This window comes from Miniopterus schreibersii (assembly GCF_964146895.1).
Source record: "Miniopterus schreibersii genome assembly, chromosome: 13".
In the NCBI taxonomy this organism is placed as follows: domain Eukaryota; kingdom Metazoa; phylum Chordata; class Mammalia; order Chiroptera; family Miniopteridae; genus Miniopterus; species Miniopterus schreibersii.
In genome coordinates this window covers 34,737,071-34,758,453 of record NC_138113.1, presented here as the reverse complement: position 1 = coordinate 34,758,453, position 21,383 = coordinate 34,737,071, and the positions used below count along the sequence as shown (strand labels likewise).

At 37.7% G+C, this 21,383-nt stretch overlaps 1 protein-coding gene across 1 annotated transcript in view; it reads left to right on the top strand.

The window, feature by feature from the left end:
* Positions 1-4,537: 4,537 nt before the first annotated feature.
* The window catches only part of PELI1 (pellino E3 ubiquitin protein ligase 1), a 52,178-nt gene continuing 35,332 nt past the window's right edge, over positions 4,538-21,383 (top strand). Inside the window, exon 1 of the mRNA XM_081156804.1 lies at positions 4,538-4,875. The gene's annotated coding sequence lies outside the window, so the exon portion shown is untranslated. The remainder of the gene's footprint in view (positions 4,876-21,383) is intronic.

Here is a 21,383-nt window from a genome sequence, read left to right as displayed (position 1 = left end):
CTCAGAATTTTAGTGACAAATATGTGAATCCCAGAACTATGTTGAAGTTGCTGGCAATGTGGCAAATTCTGGGCAATGTGTGGGTGTACCTGATTCTGAGAAATATTCTCTATTTCATGAAATTACTATAGACTAGCTGTTCTGATTAGGTTCAGCTATACATGACAGAATACAAAATAGCAATGGCTTTAAACAAGATAGATGTTTATTTCTCTCTCACTTAAAAGAAGTCAGGAGGTAGAAAGTCCAGAGCTATATGAAGCTTCTTGTCAGCTGCATAGACATTAGGGACACAGATTTCTTCTATTTTTCTGTTTCTTGTTTCTAAGCATATATGTGTGTGTGTGTGTGTGTGTGTGTGTGTATACATATATATATATATGTATATATATATATATATATATATATATATTTTTATGTGTGTATATTAGGATTTCAATTTATCTCCACTATTGACTTACTAGCTATAACTGTTTGTTTTATTTTTGATGGCTGTTCTCAGGTTTAGAATATCCATTTTTAATTTATCACAGTTTAGTTTCAAATATTAGTATAACACTTTGCATACAATGTAAATTCTAACACTTCCATTTCCCCCTTCCATCCTTTGAACTATCGTTGTCAAATATTTTGCTTCTATATGCTATGAACTCTATAATAGTGTTATAATTTTTGCTTTAAATAGTCAATTATCTTTTTAAAAGTTTTTAATGAAAGGAAAAAGTTTTATATTTACCCATATAATTACCATTTTGGGCACTCCCCATTCTATAGTTTAAATCCAAGTTTCCATGTGGTATTTTTTTTTAATGCTGAAGAAGTTGCTTTAACATTTCTTGTAGTGCAGTTCTAATGGCAGCTTTTGTTTTCTCTCAGCTTTTGTTTTCTTTAGCATTCATTTTTGAAAGATATTTTCTCTAAATACCGGATTCTATGTAACAGATTTTTTTTTCTTCTTTCAGCACTTTAAAAATGCCCTTTTATTGGCTTCTGACTTGCAGTTTCTGATTAGAAGTTTACTGAATTTTTGTCTGTGTTTCTCCATGTACAGAAAATATTTTTTCTTATCACATTTTCAACAATTTAATGATGATGTCTTTTGCAGTGGTTTTTATGATTGTGTGTGAATGTGTATGTTTACCTTGCTTAGGGCTCACTGAGCTTCTTGAGTATCTGGGTTATAATTTCCATTAAATATGAAAATATTTTTAGCAATAGTACTTCAAATAATTTTTTGTCACCCCCTCTCACCCTTGTCTCACCTGGAACTCCAGTCACACATATCTCAGAATACTTAGTATCATTCCACCTATCACTGAGGCTCTGTTTTTATTTTTTGTTTTTGTGTTTTTAGTGTTTTTTTTATGTGCTTTATTTTGGCTAGATTTCTACTGCTATGCCTTCAAGTTTACTAATATTTTCTTCTGAGTGCCTAATCTGCTTCTGAGTGTTAATCCCCTGCAGTGAAATTTTTTCAGAAGTTGCAATTTTAATCTCTAGAAATTCCATCATTTGTGTCTTTAATTTCTCTCTTTCAGTATATGGAGCATATTTATAATAATTGTTTTAATGTTGTTGACTATTAATTCTACCATCTCTGTCATTTCCGGGTTTATGTTGACTAACTTTTCTCCTGGTTACAGATTACATTTTCCTGCTTCTTTGTATGTCCTAATTCTCTTGCTAGTTCCCAGGCATTTTCATGATTTTCCTGCCTATTCCTTAAGTGCTGGTGTTCCTCAGGGTGCTATTATTGACTCCTACTTTTCAGCTGTGCATACACTCCCTGGGTGATTTCATCCATTCTCAAAATTTCAACTACCATCTATATGATGGTATATTTCAATTATATCTTTTGCAGGACAGATCTCTCTTCAGAGCACTAGAGTCATATGTATACAACTGTCTACTCCACTTCTCCACCTAGCTATCCAAACTCAACATAGCCAAAGTAAACTCATCAAATCCCCCCTCAAAAGCTGTCCAATCTCCCATATTTTCTAACTCAATGAATGGCATCACTAGCTCATAATCACACAGCCAGAAATCTGGGAATCATCCTTCTGCTTCCTGTGATAGATATCGTGGTCCCCACCCCTACCCCATTCTCAGCCTCAGGTCTTCTTCTTTTGGGTAATCACTTCAACTTTCATTGGGATATCCACACCTCCTCATTACAGCTTTGTGGAAAGCTGACTCCTTTGGGTCTAGGAGCAGGGCATATGTCTTTATCCTAAGATAATTAAACTCATGCCATCCCCTGGCCACCATTTTTAGTTTATAGAGACACATGAATCCATTCTTGAGTCTTCTGGGAAAGTAGTTTCCTTTTCTTTCTAAGAAAGTTCCCAAATATGGCTCTCTGTTCTTTTCTCTTCTTGGATCTAATGGCAAAACTTCCAGCCACAGGAATTGTTGGCAATTGTCATTTGACCATAAAATTGATACTAAGGAAGGAAAAGGAAAGAAACGTGTCCTAAATGACATCACTGAGCTGATGAATTATTCAGCCCTGTAGAGCACCTTTTCACTGGACATTTTATCTGGACAGGTCAATACTGGTTTATTGGTTAAAGACAGAGTTGGGTGTTGTTTTTTTTGCTGCTGGCAACCAAAAGCAGCATAATGAATAACTTTCCTTCACCCTTCATCCCCAAACACCGGCAATTACTCCCTAGGTTCTATTAATTCTATCCCTCAAATAATAGTGTTTGATTACCCTCTTTTCTGTCTCCTGCCAGTGCCATAGTTCAGGCTCTCCATTTTTCTTTAAATGCATAAAATACATTTCTAAGACGCATATCTTATCAAACTTTCATCTGCTTACAATCCTGGCAGAGATTTCCATTGCTTCCAGAAAAGAGCACCCATCCCTTAGCACGCTATACTAGATTCTTCATGATCTGAGCTGTCTCCTTTACTTTTTCTGTGTCTCCTTTTGCCACTCTCTCCAACCTAATTCTAGCACCAGCAACGCTGAACTCTTTGCTGAACCAAAATTCTCTTTGGTCTCATGCCTCTAGCACTTTGCTCTCGCTGCCCTCCACAACCCCCTCAATGTGCTCACTCACTTCTCTCTTCCCCTTCCTCCACCGAAATATACAAACACCCTAACTCCTAGTCACCCTCAAGTCCAATGTTCTTGAAGCATTCCCTAACCTTGCCTGAGTTTGGGAGAGCTGTGTATTAGAGCACCTGGTGTGCTTTCCTATTACAATATTTATCACACTGAGTCTGTTTATTTACCTGCCTCTTCCTCTGCACAGTAAGCACTTTGAAAACGAGGAATGTTCTTTTACATTCTTGTACCTCTGTTTCTGGGACTTAATAAAATGCCTGGGATATACTCAATAAATATTTTTTGAATGAATAATTATGTGGTTTGCAAACATAAATATTTCTGATCTTGACACTATTTAAAAACCTTGACTTTTCCTGCTCTAAATGTGTTTCTGATTTCTAAGCACTATTTTTTTTCTCCCAGTGTTATGGGGTTCTAGGTAGGCAGAGAAAGAAAACAAAAGAGCATGGCACAGGTTGACTTTAGTCTGTCCTCTGGAAATCCAGTAACAAATCCTACCTTTCACCACCCTCCTCCACCACCTATGGGTGTAGACTTAGCTGACCAGCCCAACAGCATACTCAGACCTTGGTTCAGACTTCTCTTATTGCCAAATGAAAGTTTGCCAACACACACACACACACACACACACACACACACACACACACACACACGTGCATATATATTTACAGTAAACAATTGTCAACTTCCCACTTATCTTTTTGGAATTTACACTTTATGAAATTTGTATTCCTAAAATATTGTAGGCCTTAAAATCATCTGGCTTATTTTACACCGATCAAGTAAAATATAGCGACCTTAACCCTGAACTTTTACCTTTGCTGGCCTTAAAGATGTGACCAATTAAGTGAAAATAATTAAGCGTGGGATTCTGATATGGATAATGTTTTATAGCCTAATTGTTACGTTACTGGAAGCTGCTACATTTCTTCCAGTCTTAGAGAAAAGGAAACAAAAACATGAATTTGAGGCAGGGAATTGTGGCTGGAAAGAGAGGAAGGAAATGGGTCTGAGTGTTTTGTGATTCAGGATTTGTCGAATAAAATGAAACAGCAGGGAAGACCGAAATATTGGGAGGAAATCGGATTTCACTGGGCACTTGTGAGTTGAGGCCAGGAGCTGGGGGCGGAGCGACGCAGGAAGGACTGAGGGAGGGATCGCGAGCAGCCCCACAACACAAGCAGGCCCTTGTTCAGTCAGCAGCACCGCGCGACTCCTTCTCTGCCTTAGTGTGTCGGTGACCATAGCAACAGTGGGGGCCGAACCTCTTCCCCCCGGCATGCGCAGTGCAGAGCGAGCGGACAGCGTCCTCAACAATGCAGCCCTTTTTTCTTCCGTGGGAGAACTACAACTCCCAAGAGACCACTGGGCGCCGCGGCACCGCCTCCCGCTGTGGCCCAACCCCGGCCCCTCCCTCAGGCCCCGCCCTCCCGCTAGTCCCCCCCCCCTCCCTCCGAGAGCGTGTCAGTGACCCAGAGGCGGTGTGAGGCGGAGGGACCGTCGGGGGGCGCCGCCGCCGCCTCCACCAGCAGCGCCAGCCGTGCCGCGCGCTCGGATTTGCGTCGAGCCCTCCGGGAGCGCACCACAAAGCGGCCCCGCGCCTTCCCCTCCGTCCGAGGCTCCTCAGCGCTCGGCTCCGCGGCCAACTTCCCCTCGCCAGGCTTGGCCGGCTGGCGAGGAAGACGGCGACGAAACGCCGCGCTGTCTGCCCGCGCTCCCCGCGCTCGCACACTTCAGCCCCTCGCTCCGGGTCTCGGAGCTGTGCTGGGATTCCGGCCGCCAGCAATTGTCCGGTGAGTGGCCTCGGCGCGCCGCGGCAGGGCTGGTGAGGGATGCGAGCAAGACGGCCGCGCAACTTCCTTGGTGGCTTCTTCGGGCGGCGGGCCGACTCCCCCCGCCCGCCTGCGCGCCCCCGCGCCGGGGACGGCGAGGAGCGGAGTTTGCGGCGCCTGCATCCCGCGCCCTCGCTGGAGGAAGCGCCTTTGTCAGGAGCTGGCCCGGCCGCCCTCCCCCTCCGCCTGGGAGCGGGGCGCGGGGTGGCCAAGTCCGCGCCCCGCGCCCCGCGCCCCGCACCGGCCGCGTGCTGCGGGAGGGGAGCTCCGCCGGGGCTGGGAGGAAAAGAGAAATGAAAGAGAAACAAAGGGGGCGGTGGGCTTTTCTTTTGTTTGGGCGAATCTTCTAACTTCTTTTGCCTTCCTTACATAACGCAGACTTCCAAGTTAGTCATTCTTTTTATTGTTATGATTATTGTCATCATCTCTGCGTGTCTCTTCCATTTCCTTTCATCTCTGGACCTCAGAGCATTTTAAAACACTAATTAATTACATCTCCCGGGCCCCTACGAAACAAGTTAATACGCCCGTTTCCGTCAGCGGGTAAACTGAGGCCGGTAAGAGCCTTCTAATTGATGGATATGCTTGATCTTCCACCGCGCCTGGTGTCTCAGGACCTGAAAGCATTTATGAGTTGGAACTCGGCCTCCAATGCCCTGTGGAAAAGTTAAACATGCTCATTTTACTTATAGGTTAACTGAAGTCTAAAAGAAGTCTGGGTAATTGTTAGGTAGTTCAAACAATAACTCTTCTTACATAGTGTTTGAACCTTAGAACCTCAAAGGACTCTTTAAAAAGGCCCCAAGTGGGGGAAATACAGTAAATCATCAACTCGCCTCACCATCTACTTTTATTTTTGTACATACAAGTCTCTTAAAGGCAAGAGAGCAATGATGGAATGGGAGGGCGGATATTTTTAAATATAGGTTTAACAAAATTTAATCACTACACACAGAGAAATGTGTCTTAACAGCACCAACAACCTTCCTATCTCTAAGTCATCAACAGTATATCAGCAAATAATGAAATGAGCACTTTATCCATAGGTGCTGCTGGTGCTAAGGACTGAAGCCTTAAGTGCATGAAAAGGTTATTTATTTGTTTTGGTTCAAAGGCGGTGTACTTCACAAAGTGTTATTTTGTTTTCATAGCAGCTGATCTTTTTTTTCAGAATTGGCTTTGTCTTTTTCTACATTGAATGTGTATTACTTTTATGATTGACGAGAAACATAAGGGTCTTAAAAATTACTTAGTTTGCATAGTGGTGTGAATTTAAAGTTTTAAAATTGTGGAAAATACCCTGTTTCTACAGTTTAATTTTAGTTTATGATATTTTAAATAACTAATATAGAGAAAACGTTTTCTTAGAGTGATCAAATTTACATCTCAAAACATTGTCCTTGTTGTACAAATACAGCATATGAATTCCTTACGTTTTTTATTCATACCAACAGCCTCTTCTGGAGGAAAACACTTAACTCTGAGGACAAATTTATATATTTTTGGGAGTTGAATGAAACTGGAAGGTACCAGAAATTTAAATCCAGCATCTATTCTACTAGTTATTTCCTGAGGTGAATAATGATCAGAACAGTGTGTGCTTTGACTCATCCTGGGTTCTCTTGAATTTATCTTTGTATTACCTAGTTGCCCCCAGATTTTAGATTCTGATGATTCCATCAGAAAAGGAATGTGAGACATTTGTTATTTTGATAATTTCCTTCAGTTCTGTAACTGGTTCCCTTTCTGTAGCATAAAAGAGATCTTGAGTTTAAAACAAATGACTGGAAAACAGGACAGTTAAATGTATGGAAAGTTGCATGTAGTGAAGTGGTTATAATACCTCATCTAATAAATATATGACTTTTAAAGTGAAAACTCTCACCTAGGTTTTTATTTCTGTTATAGAAGTGCTGTAATGTATTATTTGACTTGAAAAAAAGTGAGCTGGAAATTGTGTCTTAGTGGCAGATTTGGGGGAGGGGGTGTGAAATCTGTGCTCTCCTTAAAATTGTCATTTAAGTGATCTTACAGTTGGTTATGTTGCACTTTTCCTGTAGCATTTACAAACCAAATTTCCCAGAAGTATTTGTACTTTTAGGAAGCTACTTACACAGTGCCTTTGCTCAATTACTAGAGTCCAAATGCAGAAGTTGGTGTTGACCGGTGAAGCTGGCATTGAAGGTTTCCTGATTTCTTCAGGACCGCTTAAAGGAAATGACTGAAAATACAGGGCAGGGAATTGAGTCTCTAGTACTGCTGCATGGTACAGAGGCAAGTTTCAAGGAGAAGCCTGAGTATGTTTCCATTTGACTTTAAGGTTGTCAAAATGTCACTTTTACATTAAGAGTTCTGTCATTTCAGAATATACCTTATGGTTGTTCAATACATCATACAATAAGGACTAGAGTAGTCCTACTCTGTGTGAACAACTGTTTTCAGATAGAAGCTTCTGTGGCTGATAAAGATTTTAAGCCAAAGGACTTAGAACTGAAACTATCTTTCTAACATTCTCACATATATACATCTTACCATGACACATCAGTGTGAACCTACCCTAGTATTTATTAAATCAGAAAAGCATATATGGATTATCATACATTTAAACTATATATGTTTTAAAATTTCATAATGACAAGTATATGGTGGCACCGAGATGGTTCTAGGAATTTTTTTGGAACTATCATGTTATTCCAAAAGTTACATTAATGTATTTTAATTGAGAATAAAACAAATTTAAGAGCCAGTGGAAAAAAGGAAGAAAGTCAACAGAATGGAGGAAACCTGATGAAGATGTTTTTAAAGAGTACAATATTAAAGAGTCCTGGCAACATTATATAAAATTCTAGCTAAAGTCTATAAACACTGAATTCCACTCAGCACTTTCTGTTTATAGATTTCTAGCCACCTTTTTCTGATTTTCTCTAAATAGATCACATGGGAAAAGTAAATAGAAGTCATTCTTTCCAGGGATTTGGGGTTGTTGGAGATTTTTTTTTTTACACATGTGGTAGTGGCCATTTACTGCTGTTTTTCTTTAAGCTTCACTTCTGCTAAAGAAAAATTTCCCCAGATTAATGTGCGGGATCCTCAAAACAAAAATATTGGTCACTGAAAGAACTAGATATAATTTCAAGTTATACCATTATTTTTTTTTAATGTTATCTTGAAAGACCACTCCTAATAATTTTTCCTTCCAAAGGTTAAAAATAATTGCCTAACATATTACACATAGTAGGTTTCTACATAGTTTTCGTTGCTGCTGAATGAATTTGCAAGTAATAAAGAGGAAGCACAAGATTTCTTGAATGTCAAGGAATTTCTAATATGTATTTTTTCTTTTTAAATAGAAATAAGTAATGGAAACAGGACCATCTGATTGGAGCCTTTAAATTAGCATAGCTTCCTTCAGAAATAAACTTAGAGGAAAAGAGCTTCATCAGGTAATTTAAGAGAAATGAATTGTAAATGAGTCTAAGAAAACCTGATTAGTTTTTCAGAATATTGTACAAGGTGTTTTAGTTTTTATTTTTGCCACAATAAACTCTTATTTCAGAAAAATAGGGTTCTACATAGTAGTCCTTGTATCACCCCTGTAATACTTTTATACACTTTAAAATAACCATTTACAGAAAAATAGGACATGTAGCTGGTGCCTCTAAATGGGACAATCCTGACATTCGTCATCCCTCAGTTAATCTTGACCGTTGATACTGTGTGTGTTTTTTAAGTTTTTAATTCAATACACATGTAATTTACTTCCTTTTCAAGAAATATATTGCTGATTTTTATTTTATAATGAATCTCTAGGGATGTTGCTAATTCTAAAAATATGTAGTACCCCCAGTTTCCCACCATCTTCTACAGTTTCTTTTTGTATTATTTTCTTGGCTACAGTTTGCTTTTTTTCTCTAAATTGTAAAATAAGCATACTTGACAAGTATGACAGTAATTTATTATGCTAAACTTCAGCTCAATTTCAGCATACAAGGTATGTTGAATCTGTTTTGGAGATAGAAGCACACTTATTTTGAAGGGAGCTAAAGCAGGGATAGCAAATAGATTTCACCTTGGGTACCAAATCTGATTGCTTGGTGGTGGCTATCTGGAGTGTTATGTTCAGTAAACTGGGAGCCCTAGGTCACACTCAGCAGGAAAGAGTGCTGTGATTAGCAGTTTTTGCTCTTGGGTGGTCAGTGGACTTTTGGCATTAATGCCACATACTCATTTAGTAAGTACTTACTGGGTATCTTTTATGTGTCAGGCAATGATCTAGATGCTGATAGCACAGACTAAAATCCCTGCCTATGATGTTTACATTCTAATAACAAGACACAGACAAATATCAGTAAAATATTTCATTTTTTAAAGGACAAATGACCTGGATTCTTCAAGAAATAAATTGCAAGAACTAAGAGAGAGAGAGGGAATGATAAGATGAAAAGAGACTTACGAGGCATATCCACAAATGCAACATGGACCTTAGTTGTATCCTGCTTTGGGCAAACTAACTGTAAAAAGATGAAAAATTGGGGAAATTAGGACATTGATTGGATGTTTGATGAAAAGGAATTGTTAATTTTTTAAGGTATGATAATATGGTTTTTAAACAGAGTCCTTACCTTCTAGAGATATAATGTATTTATGAATTAAACTATGATATCAGGATTTTTACATTGAAATAATTTGGAAGGGAAAGGGGCATAAACAAGATTGGCCATAATATTGAAAACTGTTGAAAGTAGATGATAGACACATGAGATTTCTTATATTCTCTACTTTTGTGTATGTTTGAAAATTTCCATAATGAACAGTTTTACACGTAGACACATACACGAAAATAAAATAGAGAGGGAAGAGAGAATATGTGGAATGTGTGTATGGGATGGAAGGAGGATGCCGAGAAGACCTCACTGAGAAGGTGATAGGTATTTGAGTAAAGACCTGCAGTCGGTGAGGGAGGGTGTCTTCCAGGCAATCGTGGGCAAGACACTCCAGGCAGAGGGAACAGCAAGTACAGTGGCCCTGAGATAGGAGCTTGACCAGAATGCAAGAAACTGCAAGAAGACCAGTGGCTGGGTTAGAGTGAGAGTGTAGTAGGAGGTTAAGTCAGGAAGATAAAGGGAGGGTAGAGGAGACCAGATTCTGTAGGGCCTGGTTATCCATCCTTGCTTTAAAGTAAGGATATTTATTTTATACCCTTATTTAAAGTAAGTCTACTTTAGTGACCCTTGAAGCTATACACTTATTTTAACAATACTAGATTACTCAAAATATTTTTGGAACTTTTTAAAAAATTGCCTTCTAAACTAGTTTAAGTGCCACACATGAAAATAGCTCATTACTATATATACTTTATACTTGCTCCTTGGAAAGGGGGTGGTATTAGCCACATGGTATCTCATTTTATTTATCAAATATCACTCAGAAAGGATTTTGACAGAAAATAGGAAACAACTTCAGGCTATTTTTAAAAAATATATCTTTATTGATTTCAGAGAGGGGAAAGGAGAGGGAGAGAGAGAGATAGAAACATCAATGATGAGAGAGTCATTGATTGGCTGCCTCCTACATGCCCTCGACTGGGGATTGAGCCTGCAACCCGGGCATGTGCCCTGACCAGGAATCGAACCCCCACCGCCTGGATCCTAGGTCGACACTCAAACTCTGAGCCATGCCCGGCCGGGCCAGACTATTTCTAAAACTCAGATCCACTCTGAGACTAAAAAGGAGTTTTAATAATATTTGAGACAATTGTAGCATCATTTGGAATAAGTATATAACCTGATTGACTAATATGGAAGAGACTATACTTATTTGGATATATAATTAAGTTTTGTCTAATATATTAAAGCACATAACACTTACATACAAGAAGACCATGCACAGTTCTTAATACTTAAGTACTCAAAACAGTTATGTAGATAAGTTTCATTTGTGTCATGCATTCAAGACTGAAAAGATGGCATTTATAATGTAATGAAACTGTAACTTTTTTGTTCCTGTCATACACTGGGGAACTGAAAGACTTGTACACTTTTAGCTAAATGAATCTGGCTTTCAAGTCTTGTATTTATGCTTCAGTTCTCAAGCTAGTAGTTTTTTCAAGAACATGCTGATTTTTCATAAAGAACTGTTTTTAAATCTTTATTATTAAAATTATAGAAAAACTGGGTCTCTTGCTCCAAATGTTTGAAAGCCTCACCCCCCCCCCCCCAAAAAAGACATCATAAATATGGATTTTTAAAATCTACTCATGGTACAATATACATGTAGAGATTACTAGTTTTGAATGATTTTTTATAGGAATTAATTCTTTTTTTAAAATCCTCACCTGAGGCTATGTTTTTATTGATTTTAGAGAGAGAGGAAGGGAGAGAAAGAGAGAAAGAAACATCGATGTGAGAGAGAAACATCTATCGGTTGCCTCCCAAATGCACCTGAACCAGGGACTGAACCCGAAACCTAGGTATGTGCCATGACCAGGAATCGAACCCTCAGCCCTTTGGTGCACAGGATGACGCTCCAACTGAGGTGAATCTGGTTTTCATTTCCATTTTTGTGGAATATATAACAGGATGTGGGAGTGAAGAAAGAGAAGGAGGGGAGAAGCAACAGAAGGAAGGAAAGAAAAAATTGGCTCTCACAAAAGTGTAAACAAGACTGTGGATAATTCTTGTAACTTGGATCTAAAAGTGACCGTGACCTAATGAGCTAAGACACAAAAGTATAAATTAAGTAGAGAATCGTAATAATGATACAGCTTCCATTTCAAGAAAAAAAGTTGCTATGCAAAAGGGGCATCTTATATTTCATGTTGACTTAAACATTATGACCACTATAAACCTATACTTAATTTTGGAATTGATGATGGTTAACAATAATTAAGAATTGTTTAAAACTTCAATTTATTACTTAAGCTCTATAGATTTTTGCAGCATCAGGTTCCGGGTATTCTTCTCAGCTTATGCATGGCAAGGTACTTGTATTCTACATTCCTGCCTCTCTCACGTCATCTCTCCCAGATTCATCTCCTCGTCGTTCTGCAACTAGCTCTGTTTATCTTCCTTTGCCAGCTTAGTAGTGACCGTTACTCTTCCACAGTGTTTTCTACATTTGTCTGCTGTTTTGTATACTTATAAATTAGGCTTGGAATGAATTAAGGGCCCTAAATGTAAAGGGCACTTTTCCTGTTTGTGTCATAACTATGTAGCTTCTTTTTATCGTTTCTTGCTCTTGTTATAGGTATATGCTCTGGTGGAGAGATGGTGTATTCCATCCAGCCAGACACTAAGAGATAACTTGTGTGACCTGTAGGATGCAATACGTTTTAAACAGAATAATGTCAGAAACAACAATAAACTCGTTGATTTGAAATCCTCATGAGTTAATCCTGCATCTATCCAGAACTTATATCTAAACTAGCAAAACTTGATAGTGGAATTAATGGCATAGTGGAATTTCAAAAGCTACTTTCAGCTCTTGGTGTATATTGTCAGTTCCAAAAATGTCAAATAAACAGGATCTTCATATTATTAGCTTAATATTAGCTTCATAGTAAATGGCCATGGGAAAAAAACTGCCTGGACTTCTGTTGAGCTTCTTTTTGACAGTCAAGAGGAAAGGACAAAAAGATTAGTAATGTGAAGTTTATAACTTCTCCTTCCTTCCATGGAATAAGTTACAAGGTGATTGGCCCTGATTTTTTGTTAGTTGGTAGATGCTCATTGTAGTGTTCAACATAGTTGGCTTAATCTTTAGAAGGCACACTTTAATTTTATTTTTTAACAATAAGTGAAAACAGTCGGAAGTGCTTTGTTGGTTCTTCAAGACCTTACTGTTATATTCCTGGTTCTCAACAGATGCTATCCACAGTACTTCATGTTCCTCAAGTTTACACCAGATTTAATGGACTGCATGTATTAGAAGCACTAAAGGCTGATTTCCTTTCATTTTAAACTATAGTTAACACAATAGATTTTTCTTCGAAATGATTCTCACTACCATACTTTAAATTTACCAAAGGACCCAAACTAGTTAAATTACAAAATTATAAAAATCCAAATTACAAAACTAGCTAACTTTATCATTCATGAGCAAATGTGTTAAATGTGTGTCTTTTTTTAAAGTACTGGCTGCTTCTAATTAGAAACCACAGTCCTATAGACAGACTTCATGTAATTGAAAGCTTTTTAAATTTACTTACTGCTTTACTGTAATTTTCATTTAAAATGGGATGATTCAGTCTCTGAACTAGTCCCATCAGTTCACCAAAGGAGCAGTGAATTGTGAGGTGGGCTCTTAAACTGTTCAACATAGAAGAGATCTTTGACTAAAGCAATCCCAGACTTTTTCTCAATTCATCATTGACACTTATTCAACAAAAAGAAAATCAGTTTGCTAAAGCTTTTTTGTTTTGTCTCTTTTAGAAACGTCCTACCAATTTATTTGCATATGGTTCAGCTCTTACAGACCAGTATTTTAAGGCTTTAGCCAGAATTTGCCTCCTAAGCTGTCTTTAAAATGGCTTTCAAAAAGGATTTGCTAGGTTTCAGAACTGAGTAGGCTGTTAATGATTCAATATGCCCCCTCATTCTCCTCCCACTTCTTAAACTGAAAGCTCCTTCATAGCATCTAGGTGCCTTGAGTCATCATGGCTAAACTCTCAAGAATTGTTACGTGGAAAAACTCACCATGAAGTAAAACTGTCAGAAAACAGTTTGAGTCAGAGATCATTGATCACAGAGATACAGCCTGTAGGTTGTGGGCTTTATTTAATTTTTTTAATGTACTTGTAAGTACATGTAAGACTTGTAAATTCTGAGGACTTGTTTATTCCCAGTTAAATTTTAGTTGGTTTGATTTTTATTATCTATTACATGAAAAGGATTTTATTTTATTGATTTTAGAGAGAGGAAGGGGGGAGAGAGAGAGAGAGAGAAAAACACTGATAGGTTGCCTCCCACATGCACCCCACCCAGGGATCAAACCCACAACCTGGTTATGTGCCCTGACCAGGAATTGAACCCACCACCTTTTGGTGTACAGAATGATGCTCCAACCAACTGAGCAACACTGACCAGGGCAAGGATTTTGGTTTTTTATTGGACAGATATATCAGAGAGGAGAAGCAGTGTGATTCAGGATTAAAACCACTGTACCAGAAGTCAAGAGACCTAGAGTCCTGGTCCTTACCTTTACAAGGTCAGCAACTTTATGATAGCCCTCTTTGGAACCAACTCATGGCAGACATAACTAATGGCTGACCCCAAACCAGTTCCCAACTCTTTTTGGTACAGCATGGTCAGCGGCTATATGGTTAGCATTCTAGATGAAATTTATCTGTCATCTCAACCTTGAAGGTCTCTTTCAGCTCCATGATTCCATGACTTTAAATGATTTGCCTATAGAAAGTGTCTCTCTTGTTTCTGAGTCTCTACTGTCTCTTCACATTGATAATTCAGGGTTGAAACTTATTGTGTGAATTGAAGAATTCTTTGAGTAAGTGCTCAAAAGTTGGAGATTATTTTTTATTATTCTTACTGTCATCCTGAATTGGTTTGGTAGAGGAGGAAAAAGAGAGGGGAAGATCTATCCCCAGCCCATGACCTCTCTTCTGTTTTCACATTTAAAATTCCAACTGCCTACTAGACATATTAACTAAAATTCTTCAGACTTACCATGGTCAAAAAAAACCTCTTTATTTTAGCATGTTTACATTTCATTCAGTACTATAGACTGAATGTGCCCTCCCAAAATTCATATCTTGAAACTAATCCCCAATATGAGGGCATTTGGAGGTATAGCAGCCTTTGGGAGGTGATTAGGTCATGAGGGCATGGCCCTCATGAATGAGATTAGTGAGTTTATCAAAGACCCCAGAGAGAGCCTTTGATCCTTTTGTCATGTGAGGACACAGCAAAAAGATTGCCATCAGTGAACCAGGAAGCAGGCCCTCACCTGACAGGAGTCTGCCAGTGCCTTGATCTTGGACTTTCTAGTCTCCAGAGCTCCGAGAAATAAATCTCTCTTGTGTATAAGCCGTCCAATCTGTTATTCTGTTATAGCAGCCTAAATGCACTAAGATTTGTTGTGATGTTAAAAACAAATGAATGGAGAAAATTCATGGGGGCCCTTAAAATTCCAAATGGAGCCCGGCCGGGTGTGGCTCAGCGGTTGAGCATCGACCTGGGATCCAGGCGATCGGGGTTCGATTCCCTGTCAGGGCACATGCCCGGGTTGCGGGCTCGAGCAATGAATCTCTCATTATTGATGTTTCTCTCTCTCTCTCTCCCTCTCCTTTCCTCTCTCTGAAATCAATAAAGATATATTTTTAAAAAAAAAATTCCAAGTGGAATGGAAATGAATAAAAATGGTTAGGGAAAACTTGATTTAAACTTATTTCAACTCCTGAATGTTACTGTGGCAAAAAACTTAGATTAGTGAAGTTCAGTAATGTGTCTGTTTGGAGGGCACATAATGAAGCAGAACGAATACTAGACTGAGAGACCAGAGGCCTGAGGTCTGTTTTTAACCTGGTTGGTGTCTTCCGTCTATGAAATGGTATCAGACCAATGCTTCTCAAACATTAATGTATTATGTGAATTACCTGGGGGTCAAATTAAGGTGCATATTCTGATTCAGTAAGTCTGTGTGGGCCTTGAGATTCTACATTTTTAACAAGCTTCCAGATGTGCTACTGCTGTGTGCCATGGACTACACTTCATAAAAATACTTTATGATATGGCGCTCCTTCTAGCTTAGAAGGTCTTTAAATCATAACTCCACTTCTTCCTCTCCAGTTCTTTTACATTAAGTTTCTTTAAACTTGTTCTTTTTGTTGCCTCTTGTCATAGACTCATTCCATATTTTCTCAGCCTGGTAGCTCCTTTAGTTTTGTTGTTTTTCCTTTCCAGAACCAACTTCATGGGCGGTCATGCAAGTTAGAGGTAAGGTAGTAAAATCAAAAGAGATTTTAGTTTGAAGAAAACGACTCAGTCCCTCCCCCCCACTGATTAGTAGCTTAGTTACCCTTGGGCAGTTGACTCAGTTTACTTAACCTCTCAAAGTTTTGAATAGCTTCCTAGTAGGGTTCTTGAAAGGAAAAGAAATAAGCATAAAGTAGGTGCTTAAAAATTGGAAATTATTTTTATTATTCTTTTTAGCATCCTGATTTGGTTTTATAGAGGAGAAAAGAGAAAGATCTGTCCTCAGCCCAGGACCTCCCTTCTGTGTTTCACATTTAAAATTCCCACTGCCTACTAGATATATTAACTAAAATTCTTCAAACTTACCATGGTCAAAAAGACCTCTTTATTTTTCTTATCTGTTCATTCCTGATGGAAGTTAATGTTTCACTCTCTACATGCCCAAGTCAGGAACCTGTTGGTTCTGCCTTGGTTTTTCAAGTACTGCTTTTCTCTGTCTTCACTTCTACCATCTTAGATAAAATAAGTTCTTTGTAATCTTTCACCTGGCCGGTTTTTATCTGATCTTGCTGGTGTTAACCTCCTGACTTTTCTCACGTCCTCCGTTTTCCCCTCCTCACACACCCTCCATATTGCTTTCAAAGTTATTTTCCTAAAAATCCTTTTTTTTAAAAAACAGTATTTCTTGCGTGCCTGCTGTGTAGAAGGCACTGTGCAGGCATTGAGTATACAAAATGAGAGAACAAAATGAGACCATTTTTTCCTAACGAAAATCACTCCCTAGGGATGGAGATAGATACTAAAAACAAGTAAGTCAGAACAAGGTGCTGTGAGAGCGAATAACAGGATTATATTGGGTGGTCAGAGAAAGCAGTTCTTAACACCTGAATACTTAAGTTACTATGTCAAGACTAGGAATGAGACAGCTAAGCAAAGAGCAGGATAATATTGTTCCAGGCTAAGGGTACAGCATGAGCAGAGACCCTGAGGTGGGGGAATGGAGTATGTTTTAGAAGTGAAAAATGCTAGGACACAGAGATGGATAGGATAGGGAGGGTGAGGGGTGCTATTAAGAACTTCCAGGTTTCTAGTATGAGCAGTTACTAGGTTAATAGTGGTACCATTTACTAAAACAGAAAGATTAGGAGTAGACGGGGTGGAATCATTAGTTTGTCAAATTTGAGAATATGAAAAAAATAAATGTAGTTGTCAGTCCTCTTTATGGTTCCCCATTCTTGTAAGATGTTTCAGATTCTATCTTGGCTTATAAAGTCCTTAAATAGTTGGACTTTTAACCCTAACTTACCTTTCTAACTTTTTCCTCGGCTTCCCTTCATTACTTACTTAAGCCATCATGAAATTCTTACTATTCTCAAAACAGTTTTGAGACTCTGCAGGAGTTATTCTGGAATAAATGTCTGTGACTGAAGCCTTTTCATCCTTCAAAGCCTATCATGAATATTATTATCCTATAGAATCGTCTCCAAATTCTCCAGGTTTAGGTTAGTATCTCAGGCCTTTTTACCATCATTTGGTTAATATTTGGCTAATTCCTCTGTTATAGTACTTATCACATTGTATTAGAATTTCTCTTAAGATATCTGGATACATTTCACTAAACCATGAGCTACGTGGATACAGATATCAAAGCTTATTGTTTCTGTGTTTGCAGGATCTAGCATACAGGGTACATAGGAGGTGCTCAGAAAATGAATGAGTGGATATTGTTTGTCCATAAGCAATCTAACTCCACCCCCTGAACTGGGATGAGTGTTCTTTGCTTCCATAGGGTCCAAACACTACTTTTATCATATTGCATTGACATTAAATTGTCTTACATAAGTTGCCTAAGGATAGGAAATGAATATTGTTTTTCTTAGTCTTCCTAGTGCCAATACGGTGCTTAATTTGCAGTCAGGAAAATGCCATTAGACCATAGTTTCCTTATGGAACCTTTGGTAGATAGGCATTATGGGGGCTGGAGATAGTAGACAAAAATCCAGTATAATTATCAACATATCTCGAATGCTTGCTTGCTATTCTGGATAAAAAGATATACAAGTACGCTCAAAATAAAATAATAAAATCCAGTTATTTCTTTACAGTAGCTGTGGAGGTCACTTATTATCTCCATACTGTGAAATCCAGTGACACTACTTCAGTATTCATCTTACCTGACCTCTCAGCAGCATTTGACATTGTTGACCACATTGTTTCCTACTTTTTGAAACATTTTTTCTTCACTTGCAGGATACCTGTACACCATAATCAGCACCTTGATGCCATTACTTTTTTTTAGGAGTTGCTACTACTTTTTCAGTTTACTAAATTTTTGAATTCCTCAAGGCTTAGTCTTAGGCTTTCTTCTCTTACTCTATATGCTTTGCCTACGTAATTTCATCTGTATGTTGAAGATTTCCAAGTTTATGTTTCCTATATCTACAAAGTGTGGCAAAAGTAGGTTTACAGTTGTTCACATGGAAAATAATACAATAATTAGTAAATAATAATACAAGAGTAAACTTACCCATACTCACTACTATAGACCTACTTTTGCCTACCCTGTATAAATATTTCCAGCTCTTCCTATGGATGTCTCAAAGGTACCTCAGATACCCATGTTCAAGTTCAAACACATGGGAGCCTCAAAAGTACCAGACTACAGAAGTTTTTGAAGAATGATTTATTAATTTCCACAATCATCCCCTTCCCCAAAACATTCTGTTTAGCTGGAAATAGTTTCCATACTAAAATAATCATTTCTAAATATTTGATAATATAAATATTCAAGTAAATAGAAATTGACTATCAGAAGTATTGTAACAATAAACCTTTATTTGGCTACTATTATGTGCTAGGTACTTCATTTAATTCTTACAACAATCCTTGAGGTAGGTAATATTATATTAGTGAAAAGTAATAACCTGTAATGATTTTAAGTATAGACTCTTAATCAAGACTTCTCGGATTCCTATCCCAATTGTCAACCCTATCATTTATTAGCTGTGTGACCTCAGGCAACTTACTGATCTGGGCCTCAGTTTCTTCATCTATAAAACAGAGATGATAATATTTATCTCCTAAGAACATTATTAGGAATTAAAGATTAATATGTAAAGATCTTTGTAAAATGCTTGGCACCTATTATAATAAGCACTGTATACATGTTAATATTATTACTTATTATCTTAGGTTTACGAATAAGGAAACTGAACCTTAGTGAAGTTGGTCCAAGACTTACAGCTATTAAATGACAGTGCCAGGAGACAAACAGACATTCTGACTCCAGAACTCCCTTAACCACTCATTTTACTTTATTTCAACTAATAATTTACCTCATCCTCTTGCACATAGACAGACTCCATATTAATGGCCTCATTGTTATCATAAGAGTATTGTAATTCATTCCAGTGCTCATACCTGGCGTTTAAAATGTAGAAGATCTAAAATATGTGGGTAAAGGCTCATTTCAGTATAATCTAAGAAGCCCAAGGATATACATCTTAATTCCATTTTATTCTATGTGCATTGTTTGTTTTTCCCCCTCTTTCTTGTTAGCAATTAAGTCATCAAAATTCCTAGAAAATGGAAGTACTACTTTTATATTATTCTTAAGTGTCTTTAGTTGTGATTTATGTATTCTGTTAAGTCTTATTTTTCTAAACATTTTCAGAATGATTTGGGGGCTTAGTAGCATGTCATATTCACAGAGTGCCTAAAATAAATAATTTCTGATATGTTTAACTATTTTACCTGTTTATAAATTACATAGTGATTTGTCCAGAGTCTAAAATGTTTTAATTTCCCAAGGAGTTTTCCTTTGAATTTGAATTTTATTAGCTGCTTTTTTAATAGGAACTTAGATTTTAGTATTTTGGTGTCTTTGTATTAAAGCCTATGTGTAGTTGAATCTGCTTAATTTTATAAGCTTTAGTTTCTGACTCTCATTTAGGCTTTTAGTAAAAAAGCACATCTGGTTACTATTTACAGCTTCTATAGATGACTTGTCCCCCTTTCCCCCCGTACTTATTTCTTTTTTCCATTGTTGATTTTTTTTATTCTCACTGATTTGTGGCAAAAGATATAATTCTTGTAGCCTTTGAATTTAGCAGGGAGAAGTTCTTAAGGAGAGTAAACTTCAAAAAACCAGAATCATCTGTGAGGGAAGAAACTGTTTTTACCTTGTTTTTGGAACTGAATTCTGTGACCTAGTGTATTTACTTTTGTGGAAACAAATACACTTAAAATAGTGTATTTCTATCAGTTAAAACTCTTGACAATAAAACCACTCAAACTGGCTTACAAGGGGAAAAGATTTACTGGTTTGTGTAAACTGGTCCAGGATAGGTGTGGCTTCAAGAATATCTCCACCCAAGACTGAAAACAATGTCACCAAGACTTGATTTCTGTATGTTTCTTAGCACTGCTTTCTCAGTGTTGGCTTCATTCTCCAGCTCTACATGAGGAAAAGATAACTTCAGTCCCTACAGCCCCTAAATCCTCACAGTGTTGTGTATCTGGAAAGAATGACCATCATTTTCCTAGAAGCTCCAGGAGAAATCTCACTGCAACTTGTTGGCTCAGACTGGCCCATTCCCCTTGTAGGAGGGGAATGTGAGGCTCTCACTGGGACTGAGCCATATGCCCAGCCATCAAGTTTGAGGGCATAGTCAACTCCACCAGATACATATAACCTATTTCCAAAAAGGAAATGAAGATACCATTACACCACAGGAAGTGTGAGAGTTTGCCGGGCAACATAAAGTAGATGTCCTTAACACTTGATAGTGCTTTCCTTTTCTATTTTACACATATCTTTGAATTTCATATAGCTTAAAATTCTCAGCAAGGATCTCCTCTATTAATACTTTCACTATTAACATTTGTCAAAGCACTGGAGTCTGTGTAAGCTAACATGATTATTTTTCGTAATAGAAATAAACAAGATTCTATTTAACATATTGTTCTTTCTCTTTGACGGCCTGACAGATATAAAATTGCTGATATTTGAATCTGTATGTTTGGTGGAGTTTTTGTTGTTGTTGTTCGTATACCTTTGACCACAGAGTCAATTACTGTGTTTACTGAGCCAAGTTTATCTACAAAGACAAATAGCAAAGCTTCCTATTCATTCTAGCTAAATCAGTTAGGTTATTCACACATTTATTGAACACTTGCCAAAAGCTTTTTTTATCAATAAAAAGCCATCTTATAATAAAGGTTTATTTTGTTTTAGAATATAAAAAAAGTGAGGGTTCTCAACTTCACTATGTTACTTTGCAACTCTTGCCTCACTTTCCTTCAACATTGTGTAGGTGGCGGAAAGAAACCAAGGCATTCAGAACAAAATGTGAAGTAAAGGGAAATTTTTAGACAGCAATAAATTGTGAAAATGACTTAAACTTACTGTAAGAACAATCTTTTATAGAGAAATATAAATGTAGGCACTTTAATACATCCTTGACATTCAGTGAAAAAAATACTAGGCTTAGAATACCATTTTTCTAGATAACTAACTTGGGCTCTTTTTCATATAAGTAC